Source organism: Dreissena polymorpha, chromosome 6, assembly GCF_020536995.1.
Source record: "Dreissena polymorpha isolate Duluth1 chromosome 6, UMN_Dpol_1.0, whole genome shotgun sequence".
Classification (NCBI taxonomy): Eukaryota; Metazoa; Mollusca; class Bivalvia; order Myida; family Dreissenidae; genus Dreissena; species Dreissena polymorpha.
The window spans coordinates 88,662,810-88,689,034 of record NC_068360.1 but is presented as its reverse complement, the minus strand read 5'-3'; the positions used below and the strand labels follow the sequence as shown (position 1 = coordinate 88,689,034).

The following is a 26,225-nucleotide window of genomic DNA, read 5'->3' as shown; positions in this document are numbered from 1 at the left end:
CTGAGAGAACTTAGCGCACTTATACACGATGACTGAGAGAACTTAAGACGCGATCATTAAGAGAACTAAAACCTGAGAGAACTTAGAGAACTTATACGCGATCATTGAGATAACTTAACACGAAGAGAACAAAGAAAACTTATACGCCACCACTGAGAGAACTGAACAATGAGAGAACATAGAGAACTTATGCGCGATTATTGAGAGAAATTAAGACACGATCATTGAGAGAACTGAACAATGAGAGAATATAGAGAACTTATACACGATTATTGTGAGAAATAAGGACGCGACCACTGACAGAACTTAACACGCGATCACAGAGACAAATTAAAACGCCGTCAATGAGGAAACTTAACACTGAGAGAACTTTACGAACTTATACACGATAACTGAGAGAACTTAAGACGTGATTATTAAGAGAACTAAACACTGAGAGAACTTAGAGAACTAATACGCGATCATTGAGAGAACTTAACACGAAGACAACAAAGAAAACGTATACGCAACCACTGAGAGAACTGAACAATTACAGAACATAGAGAACTTATGCGCGATTATTGAGAGAAATTATGACGCGATCATTGAAAAAACTGAACAATGAGAGAACATAGAGAACTTATACCCGATTATTGAGAGAAATTAGGATGCGACCATTGACAAAACTTAGCACGTGATCACAGAGACAAATTAATAAGCGATCATTGAGAGAACTAAACAATGAGAGAATATAGAGAACTTATATGCGATTATTGAGAGAATTTAGGTTGGAACTTAGTTAGAACTTAACACGCGATAACAGAGACAAATTAACACACGGTCAATGAGAGAACCTAACACTGAGAGAACTTAGCGCACTTATACACGATAACTGAGAGAACTTAAGACGCGATCATTAAGAGAACTAAAAACTGAGAGAACTTAGAGAACTTATACGCGATCATTGAGATAACTTAACACGAAGAGAACAAAGAAAACTTATACGCCACCACTGAGAGAACTGAACAATGCGAGAACAAAGAGAACTTATGCGCGATTATCGAGAGAAATTAAGACACTCATTGAGAGAACTGAACAATGAGAGAATATAGAGAACTTATACACGATTATTGTGAGAAATAAGGACGCAACCACTGACAGAACTTAACACGCAATCACAGAGACAAATTAAAACGCCGTCAATGTGGGAACTTAACACTGAGAGAACTTTACGAACTTATACACGATAACTGAGAGAACTTAAGACGCCATTATTAAGAGAACTAAACACTGAGAGAACTTAGAGAACTTATACGCGATCATTGAGAGAACTTAATACAAAGAAAACAAAGAAAACTTATACGCGACCACTGAGAGAACTGAACAATTACAAAACATAGAAAACTTATGCGCAATTATTGAGAAAAATTAAGATGCGATCATTGAGAGAACTGAACAATGAGAGAACATAGAGAACTTATACGCGATTATTGTGAGAAATAAGGACGCGACCACTGACAGAACTTAACACGCGATCACAGAGACAAATTAAAACGCTGTCAATGAGGGAACTTAACACTGAGAGAACTTTACGAACTTATACACGATAACTGAGAGAACTTAAGACGCGATTATTAAGAGAACTAAACACTGAGAGAACTTAGAGAACTTATACGCGATCATTGAGAGAACTTAATACAAAGAAAACAAAGAAAACTTATACGCGACCACTGAGAGAACTGAACAATTACAAAACATAGAGAACTTATGCGCAATTATTGAGAAAAATTAAGACGCGATCATTGAGAGAACTGAACAATGAGAGAACATAGAGAACTTATACCCGATAATTGAGAGAAATTAGGACGCGATCACTGACAGAACTTAACAGGCGATCACAGAGACAAATTAAAACGCGGGCAATGAGAGAACTTAACACTGAGAGAACTTAGCGCACTTATATACGATAACTGAGAGAACTTAAGACGCGATCATTAAGAGAACTAAACACTGAGTGAACTTAAGAGAACTTATACGCGTTCATTGAGAGAACTGACCACGAAAAGAACAAAGAAAACTTATATGCGACCACTGAGAGAACAAAACAATGAGAGAACATAGAGAATTTATGCGGGATTATTGAGAAAAATTAAGACACGATCATTGAGAGAACTGAACAATGTGAGAACATAGAGAACTTATACGCGATTATTGAGAGAAATTATGACGCGATCATTGAGAGAACTGAACAATGAGAAAACATAGAGAACTTATACCAGATTATTGAGAGAAATAAGGATGCGACCGTTGACAAAACTTAACACGTGATCACAGAGACAAATTAATAAGCGATCATTGAGAGAACTGAACAATGAGAGAATATAGAGAACTTATACGCGATTATTGAGAGAAATTAGGTTGGAACTTAGTTAGAACTTAACACGCGATAACAGAGACAAATTAACACACGGTCAATGAGAGAACCTAACACTGAGAGAACTTAGCGCACTTATACACGATAACTGAGAGAACTTAAGACGCGATCATTAAGAGAACTAAAAACTGAGAGAACTTAGAGAACTTATACGCGATCATTGAGATAACTTAACACGAAGAGAACAAAGAAAACTTATACGCCACCACTGAGAGAACTGAACAATGAGAGAACATAGAGAACTTATGCGCGATTATTGAGAGAAATTAAGACACGATCATTGAGAGAACTGAACAATGAGAGAATATAGAGAACTTATACACGATTATTGTGAGAAATAAGGACGCGACCACTGACAGAACTTAACACGCGATCACAGAGACAAATTAAAACGCTGTCAATGAGGGAACTTAACACTGAGAGAACTTTACGAACTTATACACGATAACTGAGAGAACTTAAGACGCGATTATTAAGAGAACTAAACAATGACAGAACTTAGAGAACTTATACGCGATCATTGAGAGAACTTAATACAAAGAAAACAAAGAAAACTTATACGCGACCACTGAGAGAACTGAACAATTACAAAACATAGAGAACTTATGCGCAATTATTGAGAAAAATTAAGATGCGATCATTGAGAGAAATGAACAATGAGAGAACATAGAGAACTTATACCCGATAATTGAGAGAAATTAGGACGCGATCACTGACAGAACTTAACAGGCGATCACAGAGACAAATTAAAACGCGGGCAATGAGAGAACTTAACACTGAGAGAACTTAGCGCACTTATACACGATAACTGAGAGAACTTAAGACGCGATCATTAAGAGAACTAAACACTGAGTGAACTTAAGAGAACTTATACGCGTTCATTGAGAGAACTGACCACGAAAAGAACAAAGAAAACTTATATGCGACCACTGAGAGAACAAAACAATGAGAGAACATAGAGAATTTATGCGGGATTATTGAGAAAAATTAAGACACGATCATTGAGAGAACTGAACAATGTGAGAACATAGAGAACTTATACGCGATTATTGAGAGAAATTATGACGCGATCATTGAGAGAACTGAACAATGAGAAAACATAGAGAACTTATACCAGATTATTGAGAGAAATTAGGATGCGACCATTGACAAAACTTAACACGTGATCACAGAGACAAATTAATAAGCGATCATTGAGAGAACTGAACAATGAGAGAATATAGAGAACTTATACGCGATTATTGAGAGAAATTAGGTTGGAACTTAGTTAGAACTTAACACGCGATAACAGAGACAAATTAACACACGGTCAATGAGAGAACCTAACACTGAGAGAACTTAGCGCACTTATACACGATAACTGAGAGAACTTAAGACGCGATCATTAAGAGAACTAAAAACTGAGAGAACTTAGAGAACTTATACGCGATCAATGAGATAACTTAACACGAAGACAACAAAGAAAACTTATACGCCACCACTGAGAGAACTGAACAATGAGAGAACATAGAGAACTTATGCGCGATTATTGAGAGAAATTAAGATGCGATCATTGAGAGAACTGAACAATGAGAGAATATAGAGAACTAAAACGCGATTATTGAGAGAAATTAGGTTGGAACTTAGTTAGAACTTAACACGCGATTACAGAGACAAATTAACACACGGTCAATGAGAGAACCTATGACTGAGAGAACTTAGCAAACTTATACACGATAACTGAGAGAACTTAAGACGCGATCTCATTAAGAGAACTAAAAACTGAGAGAACTTAGAGAACTTATACGCGATCATTGAGAGAACTTAACACGAAGACAACAAAGAAAACCTATACGCGACCACTGAGAGAACTGAACAAATACAGAACATAGAGAACTTATGCGCGATTATTGAGAGAAATTAAGACGCGATCATTGAGAGAACTGAACAATGAGAGAATATAGAGAACTTATACGCGACTATTGTGAGAAATAAGGACGCGTCCGCTGACAGAACTTAACAGGCGATCACAGAGACAAATTAAAACGCGGGCAATGAGAGAACTTAACACTGAGAGAACTTAGCGCACTTATACACGATAACTGAGAGAACTTAAGACGCGATCATTAAGAGAACTAAACACTGAGAGAACTTAAGAGAACTTATACGCGATCATTGAGAGAACTTACCACAAAAAGAACAAAGAAAACTTATACGCGACCACTGAGAGAACAGAACAATGAGAGAACATAGAGAATTTACGCGCGATTATTGAGAAAAATTAAGACACGATCATTGAAAGAACTGAACAATGAGAACATAGAGAACTTATGCGCGATTATTGAGAGAAATTAAGACGCGATCATTGAGAGAACTGAACAATGAGAGAACATAGAGAACTTATACGCGATAATTGAGAGAAATTAGGACGCGATCACTGACAGAACTTAACAGGCGATCACAGAGACAAATTAAAACGCGGGCAATGAGAGAACTTAACACTGAGAGAACTTAGCGCACTTATACACCATAACTGAGAGAACTTAAAACGCGATCATTAAGAGAACTAAACACTGAGAGAACTTAAGAGAACTTATACGCGATCATTGAGAGAACTTACCACGAAAGGAACAAAGAAAACTTATACGCGACCACTGAGAGAATAGAACAATGAGAGAACATAGAGAATTTATGCGCGATTATTGAGAAAAATTAAGACACGATCATTGAGAGAACTGAACAATGAGAGAACATAGAGAACTTATACGCAATTTTTGAGAGAAATTAAGATGCGATCATTGAGAGAACTGAACAATGAGAGAATATAGAGAACTTATACGCGATTATTGTGAGAAATAAGGACGCAACCACTGACGGAACTTAACACGGGATCACAGAGACAAATTAAAACGCCGTCAATGAGGGAACTTAACACTGAGAGAACTTTACAAACTTATACACTATAACTGAGAGAACTTAAGACGCGATCATTAAGAGAACTAAACACTGAGAGAACTTAAGAGAACTTATACGCGATCATTGAGAGAACTTACCACAAAAAGAACAAAGAAAACTTATACGCAACCACTGAGAGAACAGAACAATGAGAGAACATAGAGAATTTATGCGCGATTATTGAGAAAAATTAAGACACGATCATTGAAAGAACTGAACAATGAGAACATAGATAACTTATGCACGATTATTGAGAGAAATTAAGACGCGATCATTGAGAGAACTGAACAATGAGAGAACATAGAGAACTTATACCCGATAATTGAGATTAATTAGGACGCGATCACTGACAGAACTTAACAGGCGATCACAGAGACAAATTAAAACGCGGGCAATGAGAGAACTTAACACTGAGAGAACTTAGCGCACTTATACACGATAACTGAGAGAACTTAAGACGCGATCATTAAGAGAACTAAACACTGAGTGAACTTAAGAGAACTTATACACGTTCATTGAGAGAACTGACCACGAAAAGAACAAAGAAAACTTATATGCGACCACTGAGAGAACAAAACAATGAGAGAACATAGAGAATTTATGCGGGATTATTGAGAAAAATTAAGACACGATCATTGAGAGAACTGAACAATGTGAGAACATAGAGAACTTATACGCGATTATTGAGAGAAATTATGACGCGATCATTGAGAGAACTGAACAATGAGAAAACATAGAGAACTTATATCAGATTATTGAGAGAAATTAGGATGCGACCATTGACAAAACTTAACACGTGATCACAGAGACAAATTAATAAGCGATCATTGAGAGAACTGAACAATGAGAGAATATAGAGAACTTATACGCGATTATTGAGAGAAATTAGGTTGGAACTTAGTTAGAACTTAACACGCGATAACAGAGACAAATTAACACACGGTCAATGAGAGAACCTAACACTGAGAGAACTTAGCGCACTTATACACGATAACTGAGAGAACTTAAGAGGCGATCATTAAGAGAACTAAAAACTGAGAGAACTTAGAGAACTTATACGCGATCAATGAGATAACTTAACACGAAGACAACAAAGAAAACTTATACGCCACCACTGAGAGAACTGAACAATGAGAGAACATAGAGAACTTATGCGCGATTATTGAGAGAAATTAAGATGCGATCATTGAGAGAACTGAACAATGAGAGAATATAGAGAACTTATAAGAGACTATTGTGAGAAATAAGGACGCGACCGCTGACAGAACTTAACAGGCGATCACAGAGACAAATTAAAACGCGGGCAATGAGAGAACTTAACACTGAGAGAACTTAGCGCACTTATACACGATAACTGAGAGAACTTAAGACGCGATCATTAAGAGAACTAAACACTGAGAGAACTTAAGAGAACTTATACGCGATCATTGAGAGAACTTACCACAAAAAGAACAAAGAAAACTTATACGCGACCACTGAGAGAACAGAACAATGAGAGAACATAGAGAATTTACGCGCGATTATTGAGAAAAATTAAGACACGATCATTGAAAGAACTGAACAATGAGAACATAGAGAACTTATGCGCGATTATTGAGAGAAATTAAGACGCGATCATTGAGAGAACTGAACAATGAGAAAACATAGAGAACTTATACGCGATAATTGAGAGAAATTAGGACGCGATCACTGACAGAACTTAACAGGCGATCACAGAGACAAATTAAAACGCGGGCAATGAGAGAACTTAACACTGAGAGAACTTAGCGCACTTATACACCATAACTGAGAGAACTTAAAACGCGATCATTAAGAGAACTAAACACTGAGAGAACTTAAGAGAACTTATACGCGATCATTGAGAGAACTTACCACGAAAAGAACAAAGAAAACTTATACGCGACCACTGAGAGAATAGAACAATGAGAGAACATAGAGAATTTATGCGCGATTATTGAGAAAAATTAAGACACGATCATTGAGAGAACTGAACAATGAGAGAACATAGAGAACTTATACGCAATTTTTGAGAGAAATTAAGATGCGATCATTGAGAGAACTGAACAATGAGAGAATATAGAGAACTTATACGCGATTATTGTGAGAAATAAGGACGCGACCACTGACAGAACTTAACACACGATCACAAGGACAAATTAAAACGCCGTCAATGAGGGAACTTAACACTGAGAGAACTTTACAAACTTATACACTATAACTGAGAGAACTTAAGACGCGATCATTAAGAGAACTAAACACTGAGAGAACTTAAGAGAACTTATACGCGATCATTGAGAGAACATACCACAAAAAGAACAAAGAAAACTTATACGCAACCACTGAGAGAACAGAACAATGAGAGAACATAGAGAATTTATGCGCGATTATTGAGAAAAATTAAGACACGATCATTGAAAGAACTGAACAATGAGAACATAGATAACTTATGCACGATTATTGAGAGAAATTAAGACGCGATCATTGAGAGAACTGAACAATGAGAGAACATAGAGAACTTATACGCGATAATTGAGAGAAATTAGGACGCGATCACTGACAGAACTTAACAGGCGATCACAGAGACAAATTAAAACGCGGGCAATGAGAGAACTTAACACTGAGAGAACTTTGCGCACTTATACACCATAACTGAGAGAACTTAAGACGCGATCATTAAGAGAACTAAACACTGAGAGAACTTAAGAGAACTTATACGCGATCATTGAGAGAACTTACCACGAAAAGAACAAAGAAAACTTATACGCGACCACTGACAGAATAGAACAATGAGAGAACATAGAGAATTTATGCGCGATTATTGAGAAAAATTAAGACACGTTCATTGAGGAGAACTGAACAATGAGAGAACATAGAGAACTTATACGCGATTATTGAGAGAAATTAAGACGCGATCATTGAGAGAACTGAACAATGAGAGAATATAGAGAACTTATACGCGATCATTGAGAGAACTTACCACGAAAAGAACAAAGAAAACTTATACGCGACCACTGAGAGAATAGAACAATGAGAGAACATAGAGAATTTATGCGCGATTATTGAGAAAAATTAAGACATGATCATTGAGAGAACTGAACAATGAGAGAACATAGAGAACTTATACGCAATTTTTGAGAGAAATTAAGATGCGATCATTGAGAGAACTGAACAATGAGAGAATATAGAGAACTTATACACGATTATTGTGAGAAATAAGGACGCGACCACTGACAGAACTTAACACGCGATCACAGAGACAAATTAAAACGCCGTCAATGAGGAAACTTAACACTGAGAGAACTTTACAAACTTATACACGATAACTGAGAGAACTTAAGACGCGATTATTAAGAGAACTAAACACTGAAAGAATTTAGAGAACTTATACGCGATCATTGAGAGAACTTAACACGATGACAACAAAGAAAACCTATACGCCCTCACTGAGAACTCAACAATTACAGAACATAAAGAACTTATGCGCGATTATTGAGAGAAATTAAGACGCGATCATTGAGAGAACTGAACAATGAGAGAACAGAGAGAACTTATACACGATAATTGAGAGAAATTATGACGTGATCACTGACAGAACTTAACAGGCGATCACAGAGACAAATTAAAACGCGGGCAATGAGAGAACTTAACACTGAGAGAACTTAGCGCACTTATACACGATAACTGAGAGAACTTAAGACGCGATCATTAAGAGAACTAAACACTGAGAGAACTTAAGAGAACTTATACGCGATCATTGAGAGAACTTACCACGAAAAGAACAAAGAAAACTTATACGCAACCACTGAGAGAATAGAACAATGAGAGAACATAGAGAATTTATGCGCGATTATTGAGAAAAATTAAGACACGTTCATTGAGAGAACTGAACAATGAGAGAACATAGAGAACTTACACGCGATTATCGAGAGAAATTAAGATGCGATCATTGAGAGAACTGAACAATGAGAGAATATAGAGAACTTATACGCGATTATTGTGAGAAATAAGGACGCGACCACTGACAGAACTTAACACGCGATCACAGAGACAAATTAAAACGCCGTCAATGAGGGAACTTAACACTGAGACAATTTTACGAACTTATACACGATAACTGAGAGAACTTAAGACGCGATTATTAAGAGAATCTAAACACTGAGAGAACTTAGAGAACTTATACGCGATCATTGAGAGAACTTAACACAAAGACAACAAAGAAAACCTATACACGACCACTGAGAGAACTGAACAATTACAGAACAAAGAGAACTTATGCGCGATTATTGAGAGAAATTAAGACGCTATCATTGAGACAACTGAACAATGAGAGAACATAGAGAACTTATACGCGATAATTGAGAGAAATTAGGACAGCGATCACTGACAGAACTTAACAGGCAATCACAGAGACAAATTAAAACGCGGGCAATGAGAGAACTTAACACTGAGAGAACTTAGCGCACTTATACATGATAACTGAGAGAACTTAAGACGCGATCATTAAGACAACTAAACACTGAGAGAACTTATACGCGATCATTGAGAGAACTTACCACGAAAAGAACAAAGAAAACTTATACGCGACCACTGAGAGAATAGAACAATGAGAGAACATAGAGAATTTATGCGCGATTATTGAGAAAAATTTAGACACGATCATTGAGAGAACTGAACAATGAGAGAACATAGAGAACTTATACGCAATTATTGAGAGAAATTAAGACGCGATCATTGAGAGAACTGAACAATGAGAGAATATAGAGAACTTATACGCGATTATTGTGAGAAATGACGCGACCACTGACAGAACTTAACACGCGATCACAGAGACAAATTAAAACGCCGTCAATGTGGGAACTTAACACTGAGAGAACTTTACGAACTTATACACGATAACTGAGAGAACTTAAGACGAGATTATTAAGAGAACTAAACACTGAGAGAACTTAGAGAACTTATACGCGATCATTGAGAGAACTTAACACGAAGACAACAAAGAAAACCTATACGCGACCACTGAGAGAACTGAACAATTACAGAACATAGAGGACTTATGCGCGATTATTGAGAGAAATTAAGACGCGATCATTGAGAGAACTGAACAATAAGAGAATATAGAGAACTTATATGCGATTATTGTGAGAAATTTGGACGCGACCACTGACAGAACTTAACACGCGATCTCAGAGACAAATTAAAACGCTGACAATGAGAGAACTAAACACTGAGAGAACTTAGCGAACTTATACATGATAACTGAGAGAACTTAAGACGCGATCATTGAGAGAAATAAACACTGAGAGAACTGAGAGAACTTATATGCAATTACTGAGAGAAAATAAGATGTTATCAATGAGAAAAATTAAGACGCTATTGTTGAGAGAATTTAACACTGATAGAACTTAGAGCACTTATACATGATAACTGAGAAAACCTTAGACCCCCCCCCAAATATGCTCAAAGTACCCAATATACTCTCAAAATACCCTAACCTTACCCTAACCTAACCCTAACTCTAACCCTAACCTGCCAAAATTATGAGTATTTGGGTATTTTGAGCGAATTTGGGTGCATTTGGGTGCATTTCAGGGTGTATTTCGGGAGGTATTTGGCTGTTAAGGGGTCAATCGTGTTTCCAACTTCACATTGATAGAAAAATAAGAACATATACGCGATCAATAAGAAAAATTTAGATGCGATCACTGAGAGAACTTAACACTGAGAGAACATAGAGCACTTATACGCGATAACTGAGAGAACTTAAGACGCGATCATTGAGAGAACTTAACACTGAGAGAACTTAAAGAACTTATACGCGATTTTTGAGAGAAATTAGGTAAGAACTTGGTAAGAACTTAACACTCCATTACAGAGACAAATTAACACATGGTCAATGAGAGAACTTAACACTGAGAGAACTTAGCGCACTTATACACGATTACTTAGAGAAATTAATACGCGATCATTGAGAGAACTGAACAATGAGAGAATATAGAGAACTAATACGCGATTATTGAGAGAAATTAGGTTGGAACTTAGTTAGAACTTAACACGCGATTACAGAGACAAATTAACACACAGTCAATGAGAGAACCTACCACTGAGAGAACTTAGCGCACTTATACACGATAACTGAGACAACTTAAGACGCGATCATTAAGAAAACTAAAAACTGAGAGAACTTAGAGAATTTATACGCGATCATTGAGATAACTTAACACGAAGACAACTTATACGCCACCACTGAGAGAACTGAACAATGAGAGAACATAGAGAACTTATGCGCGATTATTGAGAGAAATTAAGACGCGATCATTGAGAGAACTGAACAATGAGAGAATAAAGAGAACTTATACCGGATTATTGTGAGAAATAAGGACACGACCACTGACAGAACTTAACAGGCGATAACAGAGACAAATTAAAACGCGGGAAATGACAGAACTTAACACTGAGAGAACTTTGCGCACTTGTACACGATAACTGAGTGAACTTAAGACGCGATCATTAACAGAACTAAACTCTGAGAGAACTTAAAGAGGACTTATACTGGATCATTGAGAGAACTTACCACGAAAAGAACAAAGAAAACTTATACGCGACCACTGAGAGAACAGAACAATGAGAGAACAAAGAGAACTTATGCGCGATTATTGAGAGAAATTAAGACGCGATCACTGAGAGAACTGAACAATGAGAGAATATAGAGAACTTATACGCGATTATTGTGAGAAATAAGGACGCAACCACAGACAAAAATTAACAGGCGATCACAGAGACAAATTAAAACGCGGGCAATAAAGAACTTAACACTGAGAGAACTTAGCGCACTTATACACGATAACTGAGAGAACTTAAGACGCGATCATTAAGAGAACTTAACACTTAGAGAACTGAAGAGAACTTTAACGCGATCATTGAGATAACTTACCACGAAAAGAACAAAGAAAACTTATACGTGACCACTGAGAGAACAGAACAATGAGAGAACATAGAGATTTATGCGCGATTATTGAGAAAAATTAAGACACGATCATTGAGAGAACTGAACAATGAGAGAACATAGACAACTTATGCGCGATTATTGAGAAATTAAGATGCGATCATTGAGAGAACTGAACAATGAGAGAATATAGAGAACTAATACGCGATTATTGAGAGAAATTAGGTTGGAACTTAGTTAGAACTTAACAGGCAATTACAGAGACAAATTAACACACGGTCAATGAGAGAACCTAACACTGAGAGAACTTAGCGCACTTATACACGATGACTGAGAGAACATAAGACGCGATCATTAAGAGAACTAAAAACTGAGAGAACTTAGAGAACTTATACGCGATCATTGAGAATACTTAACACGAAGAGAACAAAGAAAACTTATACGCCACCACTGAGAGAACTGAACAATGAGAGAACATAGAGAACTTATGCGCGATTATTGAGAGAAATTAAGACACGATCATTGAGAGAACTGAACAATGAGAGAATATAGAGAACTTATACACGATTATTGTGAGAAATAAGGACGCGACCACTGACAGAATTTAACACGCGATCACAGAGACAAATTAAAACGCCGTCAATGAGGAAACTTAACACTGAGAGAACTTTACGAACTTATACACGATAACTGAGAGAACTTAAGACGCGATTATTAAGAGAACTAAACACTGACAGAACTTAGAGAACTTATACGCGATCATTGAGAGAACTTAACACGAAGACAACAAAGAAAAACGTATACGCAACCACTGAGAGAACTGAACAATTACAGAACATAGAGAACTTATGCGCGATTATTGAGAGAAATTATGACGCGATCATTGAGAAAACTGAACAATGAGAGAACATAGAGAACTTATACCCGATTATTGAGAGAAATTAGGATGCGACCATTGACAAAACTTAACACGTGATCACAGAGACAAATGAATAAGCGATCATTGAGAGAACTGAACAATGAGAGAATATAGAGAACTTATACGCGATTATTGAGAGAAATTAGGTTGGAACTTAGTTAGAACTTAACACGCGATAACAGAGACAAATTAACACACGGTCAATGAGAGAACCTAACACTGAGAGAACTTAGCGCACTTATACACGATAACTGAGAGAACTTAAGACGCGATCATTAAGAGAACTAAAAACTGAGAGAACTTAGAGAACTTATACGCGATCATTGAGATAACTTAACACGAAGAGAACAAAGAAAACTTATACGCCACCACTGAGAGAACTGAACAATGAGAGAACAAAGAGAACTTATGCGCGATTATCGAGAGAAATTAAGACACTCATTGAGAGAACTGAACAATGAGAGAATATAGAGAACTTATACATGATTATTGTGAGAAATAAGGACGCAACCACTGACAGAACTTAACACGCAATCACAGAGACAAATTAAAACGCCGTCAATGTGGGAACTTAACACTGAGAGAACTTTACGAACTTATACACGATAACTGAGAGAACTTAAGACGCGATTATTAAGAGAACTAAACACTGAGAGAACTTAGAGAACTTATACGCGATCATTGAGAGAACTTAATACAAAGAAAACAAAGAAAACTTATACGCGACCACTGAGAGAACTGAACAATTACAAAACATAGAGAACTTATGCGCAATTATTGAGAAAAATTAAGATGCGATCATTGAGAGAACTGAACAATGAGAGAACATAGAGAACTTATACGCGATTATTGTGAGAAATAAGGACGCGACCACTGACAGAACTTAACACGCTATCACAAGGACAAATTAAAACGCTGTCAATGAGCGAACTTAACACTAAAAGAACTTTACGAACTTATACACGATAACTGAGAGAACTTAAGACGCGATTATTAAGAGAACTAAACAATGACAGAACTTAGAGAACTTATACGCGATCATTGAGAGAACTTAATACAAAGAAAACAAAGAAAACTTATACGCGACCACTGAGAGAACTGAACAATTACAAAACATAGAGAACTTATGCGCAATTATTGAGAAAAATTAAGATGCGATCATTGAGAGAACTGAACAATGAGAGAACATAGAGAACTTATACCCGATAATTGAGAGAAATTAGGACGCGATCACTGACAGAACTTAACAGGCGATCACAGAGACAAATTAAAACGCGGGCAATGAGAGAACTTAACACTGAGAGAACTTAGCGCACTTATACACGATAACTGAGAGAACTTAAGACGCGATCATTAAGAGAACTAAACACTGAGTGAACTTAAGAGAACTTATACGCGTTCATTGAGAGAACTGACCACGAAAAGAACAAAGAAAACTTATATGCGACCACTGAGAGAACAAAACAATGAGAGAACATAGAGAATTTATGCGGGATTATTGAGAAAAATCAAGACACGATCATTGAGAAAACTGAACAATGTGAGAACATAGAGAACTTATACGCGATTATTGAGAGAAATTATGACGCGATCATTGAGAGAACTGAACAATGAGAGAACATAGAGAACTTATACCAGATTATTGAGAGAAATTAGGATGCGACCATTGACAAAACTTAACACGTGATCACAGAGACAAATTAATAAGCGATCATTGAGAGAACTGAACAATGAGAGAATATAGAGAACTTATACGCGATTATTGAGAGAAATTAGGTTGGAACTTAGTTAGAACTTAACACGCGATAACAGAGACAAATTAACACACGGTCAATGAGAGAACCTAACACTGAGAGAACTTAGCGCACTTATACCCGATAACTGAGAGAACTTAAGACGCGATCATTAAGAGAACTAAAAACTGAGAGAACTTAGAGAACTTATACGCGATCAATGAGATAACTTAACACGAAGACAACAAAGAAAACTTATACGCCACCACTGAGAGAACTGAACAATGAGAGAACATAGAGAACTTATGCGCGATTATTGAGAGAAATTAAGATGCGATCATTGAGAGAACTGAACAATGAGAGAATATAGAGAACTTATACGCGACTATTGTGAGAAATAAGGACGCGACCGCTGACAGAACTTAACAGGCGATCACAGAGACAAATTAAAACGCGGGCAATGAAAGAACTTAACACTGAGAGAACTTAGCGCACTTATACACGATAACTGAGAGAACTTAAGACGCGATCATTAAGAGAACTAAACACTGAGAGAACTTAAGAGAACTTATACGCGATCATAGAGAGAACTTACCACAAAAAGAACAAAGAAAACTTATACGCGACCACTGAGAGAACAGAACAATGAGAGAACATAGAGAATTTACGCGCGATTATTGAGAAAAATTAAGACACGATCATTGAAAGAACTGAACAATGAGAACATAGAGAACTTATGCGCGATTATTGAGAGAAATTAAGACGCGATCATTGAGAGAACTGAACAATGAGAGAACATAGAGAACTTATACGCGATAATTGAGAGAAATTAGGACGCGATCACTGACAGAACTTAACAGGCGATCACAGAGACAAATTAAAACGCGGGCAATGAGAGAACTTAACACTGAGAGAACTTAGCGCACTTATACACCATAACTGAGAGAACTTAAAACGCGATCATTAAGAGAACTAAACACTGAGAGAACTTAAGAGAACTTATACGCGATCATTGAGAGAACTTACCACGAAAGGAACAAAGAAAACTTATACGCGACCACTGAGAGAATAGAACAATGAGAGAACATAGAGAATTTATGCGCGATTATTGAGAAAAATTAAAACACGATCATTGAGAGAACTGAACAATGAGAGAACATAGAGAACTTATACGCAATTTTTGAGAGAAATTAAGATGCGATCATTGAGAGAACTGAACAATGAGAGAATATAGAGAACTTATACGCGATTATTGTGAGAAATAAGGACGCGACCACTGACAGAACTTAACACGGGATCACAGAGACAAATTAAAACGCCGTCAATGAGGGAACTTAACACTGAGAGAACTTTACAAACTTATACACTATAACTGAGAGAACTTAAGACGCGATCATTAAGAGAACTAAACACTGAGAGAACTTAAGAGAACTTATACGCGATCATTGAGAGAACTTACCACAAAAAGAACAAAGAAAACTTATACGCAACCACTGAGAGAACAGAACAATGAGAGAACATAGAGAATTTATGCGCGATTATTGAGAAAAATTAAGACACGATCATTGAAAGAACTGAACAATGAGAACATAGATAACTTATGCACGATTATTGAGAGAAATTAAGACGCGATCATTGAGAGAACTGAACAATGAGAGAACATAGAGAACTTATACGCGATAATTGAGAGAAATTAGGACGCGATCACTGACAGAACTTAACAGGCGATCACAGAGACAAATTAAAACGCGGGCAATGAGAGAACTTAACACTGAGAGAACTTTGCGCACTTATACACCATAACTGAGAGAACTTAAAACGCGATCATTAAGAGAACTAAACACTGAGAGAACTTAAGAGAACTTATACGCGATCATTGAGAGAACTTACCACGAAAAGAACAAAGAAAACTTATACGCAACCACTGACAGAATAGAACAATGAGAGAACATAGAGAATTTATGCGCGATTATTGAGAAAAATTAAGACACGATCATTGAGGGAACTGAACAATGAGAGAACATAGAGAACTTATACGCGATTATTGAGAGAAATTAAGACGCGATCATTGACAGAACTGAACAATGAGAGAATATAGAGAACTTATACGCGATTATTGTGAGAAATAAGGACGCGACCACTGACAGAACTTAACACGCGATCACAGAGACAAATTAAAACACCGTCAATGAGGGAACTAAACACTGAGAGAACTTTACGAACTTATACACGATAACTGAGAGAACGTAACACGAAGACAACAAAGAAAACCTATACGCGACCACTGAGAGAACTGAACAATTACAGAACATAGAGAACTTATGCGCGATTATTGAGAGAAATTAAGACGGGATCATTTAGAGAACTGAACAATTAGAGAACATAGAGAACTTATACGCGATAATTGAGAGAAATTAGGATGCGATCACTGACAGAACTTAACAGGCGATCACAGAGACAAATTAAAACGTGGGCAATGAGAGAACTTAACACTGAGAGAACTTAGCGCACTTATACACGATAACTGAGAGAACTTAAGACGCGATCATTAAGAGAACTAAACACTGAGAGAACTTAAGAGAACTTATACGCGATCATTGAGAGAACTTACCACGAAAAGAACAAAGAAAACTTATACGCGACCACTGAGAGAATAGAACAATGAGAGAACATAGAGAATTTATGCGCGATTATTGAGAAAAATTAAGACACGTTCATTGAGAGAACTGAACAATGAGAGAACATAGAGAACTTACACGCGATTATTGAGAGAAATTAAGACGCGATCATTGAGAGAACTGAACAATAAGAGAATATAGAGAACTTATACGCGATTATTGTGAGAAATGACGCGACCACTGACAGAACTTAACACGCGATCACAGAGACAAATTAAAACGCCGTCAATGAGGGAACTTAACACTGAGACAATTTTACGAACTTATACACGATAACTGAGAGAACTTAAGACGCGATTATTAAGAGAACTAAACACTGAGAGAACTTAGAGAACTTATACGCGATCATTGAGAGAACTTAACACGAAGACAACAAAGAAAACCTATACACGACCACTGAGAGAACTGAACAATTACAGAACAAAGAGAACTTATGCGCAATTATTGAGAAAAATTAAGACGCGAACATTGAGAGAACTGAACAATGAAAGAACATAGAGAACTTATACGCGATAATTGAGAGAATTTAGGACGCGATCACTGACAGAACTTAACAGGCAATCACAGAGACAAATTAAAACGCGGGCAATGAGAGAACTTAACACTGAGAGAACTTAGCGCACTTATACATGATAACTGAGAGAACTTAAGACGCGATCATTAAGAGAACTAAACACTGAGAGAACTTATACGCGATCATTGAGAGAACTTACCACGAAAAGAACAAAGAAAACTTATACGCGACCACTGAGAGAATAGAACAATGAGAGAACATAGAGAATTTATGCGCGATTATTGAGAAAAATTTAGACACGATCATTGAGAGAACTGAACAATTACAAAACATAGAGCACTTATACGCAATTATTGAGAGAAATTAAGACGCGATCATTAAGAGAACTAAACACTGAGAGAACTTATACGCGATCATTGAGAGAACTAAACACTGAGAGAACTTATACGCGATCATTGAGAGAACTTACCACGAAAAGAACAAAGAAAACTTATACGCGACCACTGAGAGAATAGAACAATGAGAGAACATAGAGAATTTATGCGCGATTATTGAGAAAAATTTAGACACGATCATTGAGAGAACTGAACAATGAGAGAACATAGAGAACTTATACGCAATTATTGAGAGAAATTAAGACGCGATCATTGAGAGAACTGAACAATGAGAGAATATAGAGAACTTATACGCGATTATTGTGAGAAATAAGGACGCGACCACTGACAGAACTTAACAGGCGATCACAGAGACAAATTAAAACGCGGGCAATGAGAGAACTTAACACTGAGAGAACTTAGGGCACTTATACACGATAACTGAGAGAACTGAAGACGCAATCGTTAAGAAAACTAAACATTCAGAGAACTTATACACGATCATTGAGAGAACTTACCACAAAAAGAACAAAGAAAACTTATACGCGACCACTGAGAGAACAGAACAATTAGAGAACAAAGAGAATTTATGCGCGATTATTGAGAAAAATTAAGACACGATCATTGAAAGAACTGAACAATGAGAGAACATAGAGAACTTATGCGCGATTATTGAGAGAAATTAAGACGCGATCATTGAGAGAACTGAACAATGAGAGAATATAGAGAACTTATACGCGATTATTGTGAGAAATAAGGACGCGACCACTGACAGAACTTAACACGCGATCACAGAGACAAATTAAAACGCCGTTAATGTGGGAACTTAACACTGAGAGAACTTTACGAACTTATACATGATAACTGAGAGAACTTAAGACGCGATTATTAAGAGAACTAAACACTGAGAGAACTTAGAGAACTTATACGCGATCATTGAGAGAACTTAACACGAAGACAACAAAGAAAACCTATACGCGACCACTGAGAGAACTGAACAATTACAGAACATAGAGAACTTATGCGCGATTATTGAGAGAAATTAAGACGCTATCATTGAGACAACTGAACAATAAGAGAATATAGAGAACTTATATGCGATTATTGTGAGAAATTTGGACGCGACCACTGACAGAACTTAACACGCCATCTCAGAGACAAATTAAAACGCTGACAATGAGAGAACTAAACACTGAGAGAACTTAGCGAACTTATACATGATAACTGAGAGAACTTAAGACGCGATCATTGAGAGAAATAAACACTGAGAGAACTGAGAGAACTTATATGCAATTACTGAGAGAAAATAAGATGTTATCAATGAGAAAAATTAAGACGCTATTGTTGAGAGAATTTAACACTGATAGAACTTAGAGCACTTATACATGATAACTGAGAAAACCTTAGACCCCCCCAAATATGCTCAAAGTACCCAATATACTCTCAAAATACCCTAACCTTACCCTAACCTAACCCTAACTCTAACCCTAACCTGCCAAAATTATGAGTATTTGGGTATTTTGAGCGAATTTGGGTGCATTTGGGTGCATTTCAGGGTGTATTTCGGGAGGTATTTGGCTGTTAAGGGGTCAATCGTGTTTCCAACTTCACATTGATAGAAAAATAAGAACATATACGCGATCAATAAGAAAAATTTAGATGCGATCACTGAGAGAACTTAACACTGAGAGAACATAGAGCACTTATACGCGATAACTGAGAGAACTTAAGACGCGATCATTGAGAGAACTTAACACTGAGAGAACTTAAAGAACTTATACGCGAATTTTGAGAGAAATTAGGTAAGAACTTGGTAAGAACTTAACACTCCATTACAGAGACAAATTAACACATGGTCAATGAGAGAACTTAACACTGAGAGAACTTAGCGCACTTATACACGATTACTGAGAGAAATTAATACGCGATCATTGAGAGAACTGAACAATGAGAGAATATAGAGAACTAATACGCGATTATTGAGAGAAATTAGGTTGGAACTTAGTTAGAACTTAACACGCGATTACAGAGACAAATTAACACACAGTCAATGAGAGAACCTACCACTGAGAGAACTTAGCGCACTTATACACGATAACTGAGACAACTTAAGACGCGATCATTAAGAGAACTAAAAACTGAGAGAACTTAGAGAACTTATACGCGATCATTGAGATAACTTAACACGAAGACAACAAAGAAAACTTATACGCCACCACTGAGAGAACTGAACAATGAGAGAACATAGAGAACTTATGCGCGATTATTGAGAGAAATTAAGACGCAATCTTTGAGAGAACTGAACAATGAGAGAATAAAGAGAACTTATACCGGATTATTGTGAGAAATAAGGACACGACCACTGACAGAACTTAACAGGCGATCACAGAGACAAATTAAAACGCGGGAAATGAGAGAACTTAACACTGAGAGAACTTTGCGCACTTATACACGATAACTGAGAGAACTTAAGACGCGATCATTAACAGAACTAAACACTGAGAGAACTTAAAGAGGACTTATACGGGATCATTGAGAACTTACCACGAAAAGAACAAAGAAAACTTATACGCTACCACTGAGAGAACAGAACAATGAGAGAACATAGAGAACTTATGCGTGATTATTGAGAGAAATTAAGACGCGATCACTGAGAGAACTGAACAATGAGAGAATATAGAGAACTTATACGCGATTATTGTGAGAAATAAGGACGCAACCACAGACAGAAATTAACAGGCGATCACAAAGACAAATTAAAACGCGGGCAATGAGAGAACTTAACACTGAGAGACCTTAGCGCACTTATACACGATAACTGAGAGAACTTAAGACGCGATCATTAAGAGAACTTAACACTTAGAGAACTGAAGAGAACTTTAACGCGATCATTGAGATAACTTACCACGAAAAGAACAAAGAAAACTTATACGTGACCACTGAGAGAACAGAACAATGAGAGAACATAGAGATTTATGCGCGATTATTGAGAAAAATTAAGACACGATCATTGAGAGAACTGAACAATGAGAGAACATAGAGAACTTATGCGCGATTATTGAGAAATTAAGATGCGATCATTGAGAGAACTGAACAATGAGAGAATATAGAGAACTAATACGCGATTATTGAGAGAAATTAGGTTGGAACTTAGTTAGAACTTAACAGGCGATTACAGAGACAAATTAACACACGGTCAATGAGAGAACCTAACACTGAGAGAACATAGCGCACTTATACACGATGACTGAGAGAACTTAAGACGCGATCATTAAGAGAACTAAAAACTGAGAGAACTTAGAGAACTTATACGCGATCATTGAGATAACTTAACACGAAGAGAACAAAGAAAACTTATACGCCACCACTGAGAGAACTGAACAATGAGAGAACATAGAGAACTTATGCGCGATTATTGAGAGAAATTAAGACACGATCATTGAGAGAACTGAACAATGAGAGAATATAGAGAACTTATACACGATTATTGTGAGAAATAAGGACGCGACCACTGACAGAACTTAACACGCGATCACAGAGACAAATTAAAACGCCGTCAATGAGGAAACTTAACACTGAGAGAACTTTACGAACTTATACACGATAACTGAGAGAACTTAAGACGCGATTATTAAGAGAACTAAACACTGAGAGAACTTAGAGAACTTATACGCGATCATTGAGAGAACTTAACACGAAGACAACAAAGAAAACGTATACGCAACCACTGAGAGAACTGAACAAATAAAGAACATAGAGAACTTATGCGCGATTATTGAGAGAAATTATGACGCGATCATTGAGAGAACTGAACAATGAGAGAACATAGAGAACTTATACCCGATTATTGAGAGAAATTAGGATGCGACCATTGACAAAACTTAACACGTGATCACAGAGACAAATTAATAAGCGATCATTGAGAGAACTGAACAATGAGAGAATATAGAGAACTTATACGCGATAATTGAGAGAAATTAGGTTGGAACTTAGTTAGAACTTAACACGCGATAACAGAGACAAATTAACACACGGTCAATGAGAGAACCTAACACTGAGAGAACTTAGCGCACTTATACACGATAACTGAGAGAACTTAAGACGCGATCATTAAGCGAACTAAAAACTGAGAGAACTTAGAGAACTTATACGCGATCATTGAGATAACTTAACACGAAGAGAACAAAGAAAACTTATACGCCACCACTGAGAGAACTGAACAATGAGAGAACAAAGAGAATTTATGCGCGATTATCGAGAGAAATTAAGACACTCATTGAGAGAACTGAACAATGAGAGAATATAGAGAACTTATACACGATTATTGTGAGAAATAAGGACGCAACCACTGACAGAACTTAACACGCAATCACAGAGACAAATTAAAACGCCGTCAATGTGGGAACTTAACACTGAGAGAACTTTACGAACTTATACACGATAACTGAGAGAACTTAAGACGCGATTATTAAGAGAACTAAACACTGAGAGAACTTAGAGAACTTATACGCGATCATTGAGAGAACTTAATACAAAGAAAACAAAGAAAACTTATACGCGACCACTGAGAGAACTGAACAATTACAAAACATAGAGAACTTATGCGCAATTATTGAGAAAAATTAAGACGCGAACATTGAGAGAACTGAACAATGAAAGAACATAGAGAACTTATACGCGATAATTGAGAGAAATTAGGACGCGATCACTGACAGAACTTAACAGGCGATCACAGAGACAAATTAAAACGCGGGCAATGAGAGAACTTAAAACTGAGAGAACTTAGCGCACTTATACACGATAACTGAGAGAACTTAAGACGCGATCATTAAGAGAACTAAACACTGAGAGAACTTAAGAGAACTTTAACGCGTTCATTGAGAGAACTTACCATGAAAAGAACAAAGAAAACTTATATGCGACCACTGAGAGAACAAAACAATGAGAGAACATAGAGAATTTATGCGGGATTATTGAGAAAAATTAAGACACGATCATTGAGAGAACTGAACAATGTGAGAACATAGAGAACTTATACGCAATTATTGAGAGAAATTAAGACGCGATCATTGAGAGAACTGAACAATGAGAGAATATAGAGAACTAATACGCGATTATTGAGAGAAATTAGGTTGGAACTTAGTTAGAACTTAACACGCGATTACAGAGACAAATTAACACACAGTCAATGAGAGAACCTACCACTGAGAGAACTTAGCGCACTTATACACGATAACTGAGACAACTTAAGACGCGATCATTAAGAGAACTAAAAACTGAGAGAACTTAGAGAACTTATACGCGATCATTGAGATAACTTAACACGAAGACAACAAAGAAAACTTATACGCCACCACTGAGAGAACTGAACAATGAGAGAACATAGAGAACTTATGCGCGATTATTGAGAGAAATTAAGACGCAATCATTGAGAGAACTGAACAATGAGAGAATAAAGAGAACTTATACCGGATTATTGTGAGAAATAAGGACACGACCACTGACAGAACTTAACAGGCGATCACAGAGACAAATTAAAACGCGGGAAATGAGAGAACTTAACACTGAGAGAACTTTGCGCACTTATACACGATAACTGAGAGAACTTAAGACGCGATCATTAACAGAACTAAACACTGAGAGAACTTAAAGAGGACTTATACGGGATCATTGAGAACTTACCACGAAAAGAACAAAGAAAACTTATACGCGACCACTGAGAGAACAGAACAATGAGAGAACATAGAGAACTTATGCGTGATTATTGAGAGAAATTAAGACGCGATCACTGAGAGAACTGAACAATGAGAGAATATAGAGAACTTATACGCGATTATTGTGAGAAATAAGGACGCAACCACAGACAGAAATTAACAGGCGATCACAAAGACAAATTAAAACGCGGGCAATGAGAGAACTTAACACTGAGAGACCTTAGCGCACTTATACACGATAACTGAGAGAACTTAAGACGCGATCATTAAGAGAACTTAACACTTAGAGAACTGAAGAGAACTTTAACGCGATCATTGAGATAACTTACCACGAAAAGAACAAAGAAAACTTATACGTGACCACTGAGAGAACAGAACAATGAGAGAACATAGAGATTTATGCGCGATTATTGAGAAAAATTAAGACACGATCATTGAGAGAACTGAACAATGAGAGAACATAGAGAACTTATGCGCGATTATTGAGAAATTAAGATGCGATCATTGAGAGAACTGAACAATGAGAGAATATAGAGAACTTATACGCGATAATTGAGAGAAATTAGGTTGGAACTTAGTTAGAACTTAACACGCGATTACAGAGACAAATTAACACACAGTCAATGAGAAAACCTACCACTAAGAGAACTTAGCGCACTTATACACGATAACTGAGAGAACTTAAGACGCGATCATTAAGAGAACTAAAAACTGAGAGAACTTAGAGAACTTATACGCGATCATTGAAATAACTTAACACGAAGACAAAGAAGAAAACTTATACGCCACCACTGAGAGAACTGAACAATGAGAGAACATAGAGAACTTATGCGCGATTATTGAGAGAAATTAAGACGCGATCATTGAGAGAACTGAACAATGAGAGAACATAGAGAACTTATGCGCGATTATTGAGAAACTAAGATGCGATCATTGAGAGAACTGAACAATGAGAGAATATAGAGAACTAATACGCGATTATTGAGAGAAATTAGGTTGGAACTTAGTTAGAACTTAACAGGCGATTACAGAGACAAATTAACACACGGTCAATGAGAGAACCTAACACTGAGAGAACATAGCGCACTTATACACGATGACTGAGAGAACTTAAGACGCGATCATTAAGAGAACTAAAAACTGAGAGAACTTAGAGAACTTATACGCGATCATTGAGATAACTTAACACGAAGAGAACAAAGAAAACTTATACGCCACCACTGAGAGAACTGAACAATGAGAGAACATAGAGAACTTATGCGCAATTATTGAGAGAAATTAAGACACGATCATTGAGAGAACTGAACAATGAGAGAATATAGAGAACTTATACACGATTATTGTGAGAAATAAGGACGCGACCACTGACAGAACTTAACACGCGATCACAGAGACAAATTAAAACGCCGTCAATGAGGAAACTTAACACTGAGAGAACTTTACGAACTTATACACGATAACTGAGAGAACTTAAGACGCGATTATTAAGAGAACTAAACACTGAGAGAACTTAGAGAACTTATACGCGATCATTGAGAGAACTTAACACGAAGACAACAAAGAAAACGTATACGCAACCACTGAGAGAACTGAACAATTACAGAACATAGAGAACTTATGCGCGATTATTGAGAGAAATTATGACGCGATCATTGAGAGAACTGAACAATGAGAGAACATAGAGAACTTATACCCGATTATTGAGAGAAATTAGGATGCGACCATTGACAAAACTTAACACGTGATCACAGAGACAAATTAATAAGCGATCATTGAGAGAACTGAACAATGAGAGAATATAGAGAACTTATACGCGATAATTGAGAGAAATTAGGTTGGAACTTAGTTAGAACTTAACACGCGATAACAGAGACAAATTAACACACGGTCAATGAGAGAACCTAACACTGAGAGAACTTAGCGCACTTATAAACGATAACTGAGAGAACTTAAGACGCGATCATTAAGCGAACTAAAAACTGAGAGAACTTAGAGAACTTATA

The 26,225-nt window shown here is 36.8% G+C and overlaps 1 long non-coding RNA gene across 5 annotated transcripts in view; it reads left to right on the top strand.

The window, feature by feature from the left end:
* The window catches only part of LOC127833481 (uncharacterized), an 80,197-nt gene extending 55,342 nt beyond the window's left edge, over nucleotides 1-24,855 (top strand). For 4 of the 5 annotated variants that reach the window (XR_008027437.1, XR_008027440.1, XR_008027439.1 and 1 more), the window contains exon 3: nucleotides 24,789-24,855. This is a non-coding gene — a long non-coding RNA (uncharacterized LOC127833481). Of the gene's footprint in view, nucleotides 1-4,027; nucleotides 4,092-24,788 lie in introns of those variants that run through there. The other variant, XR_008027441.1, reaches the window with a different exon arrangement.
* The last annotated feature ends 1,370 nt before the right edge of the window (nucleotides 24,856-26,225 follow it).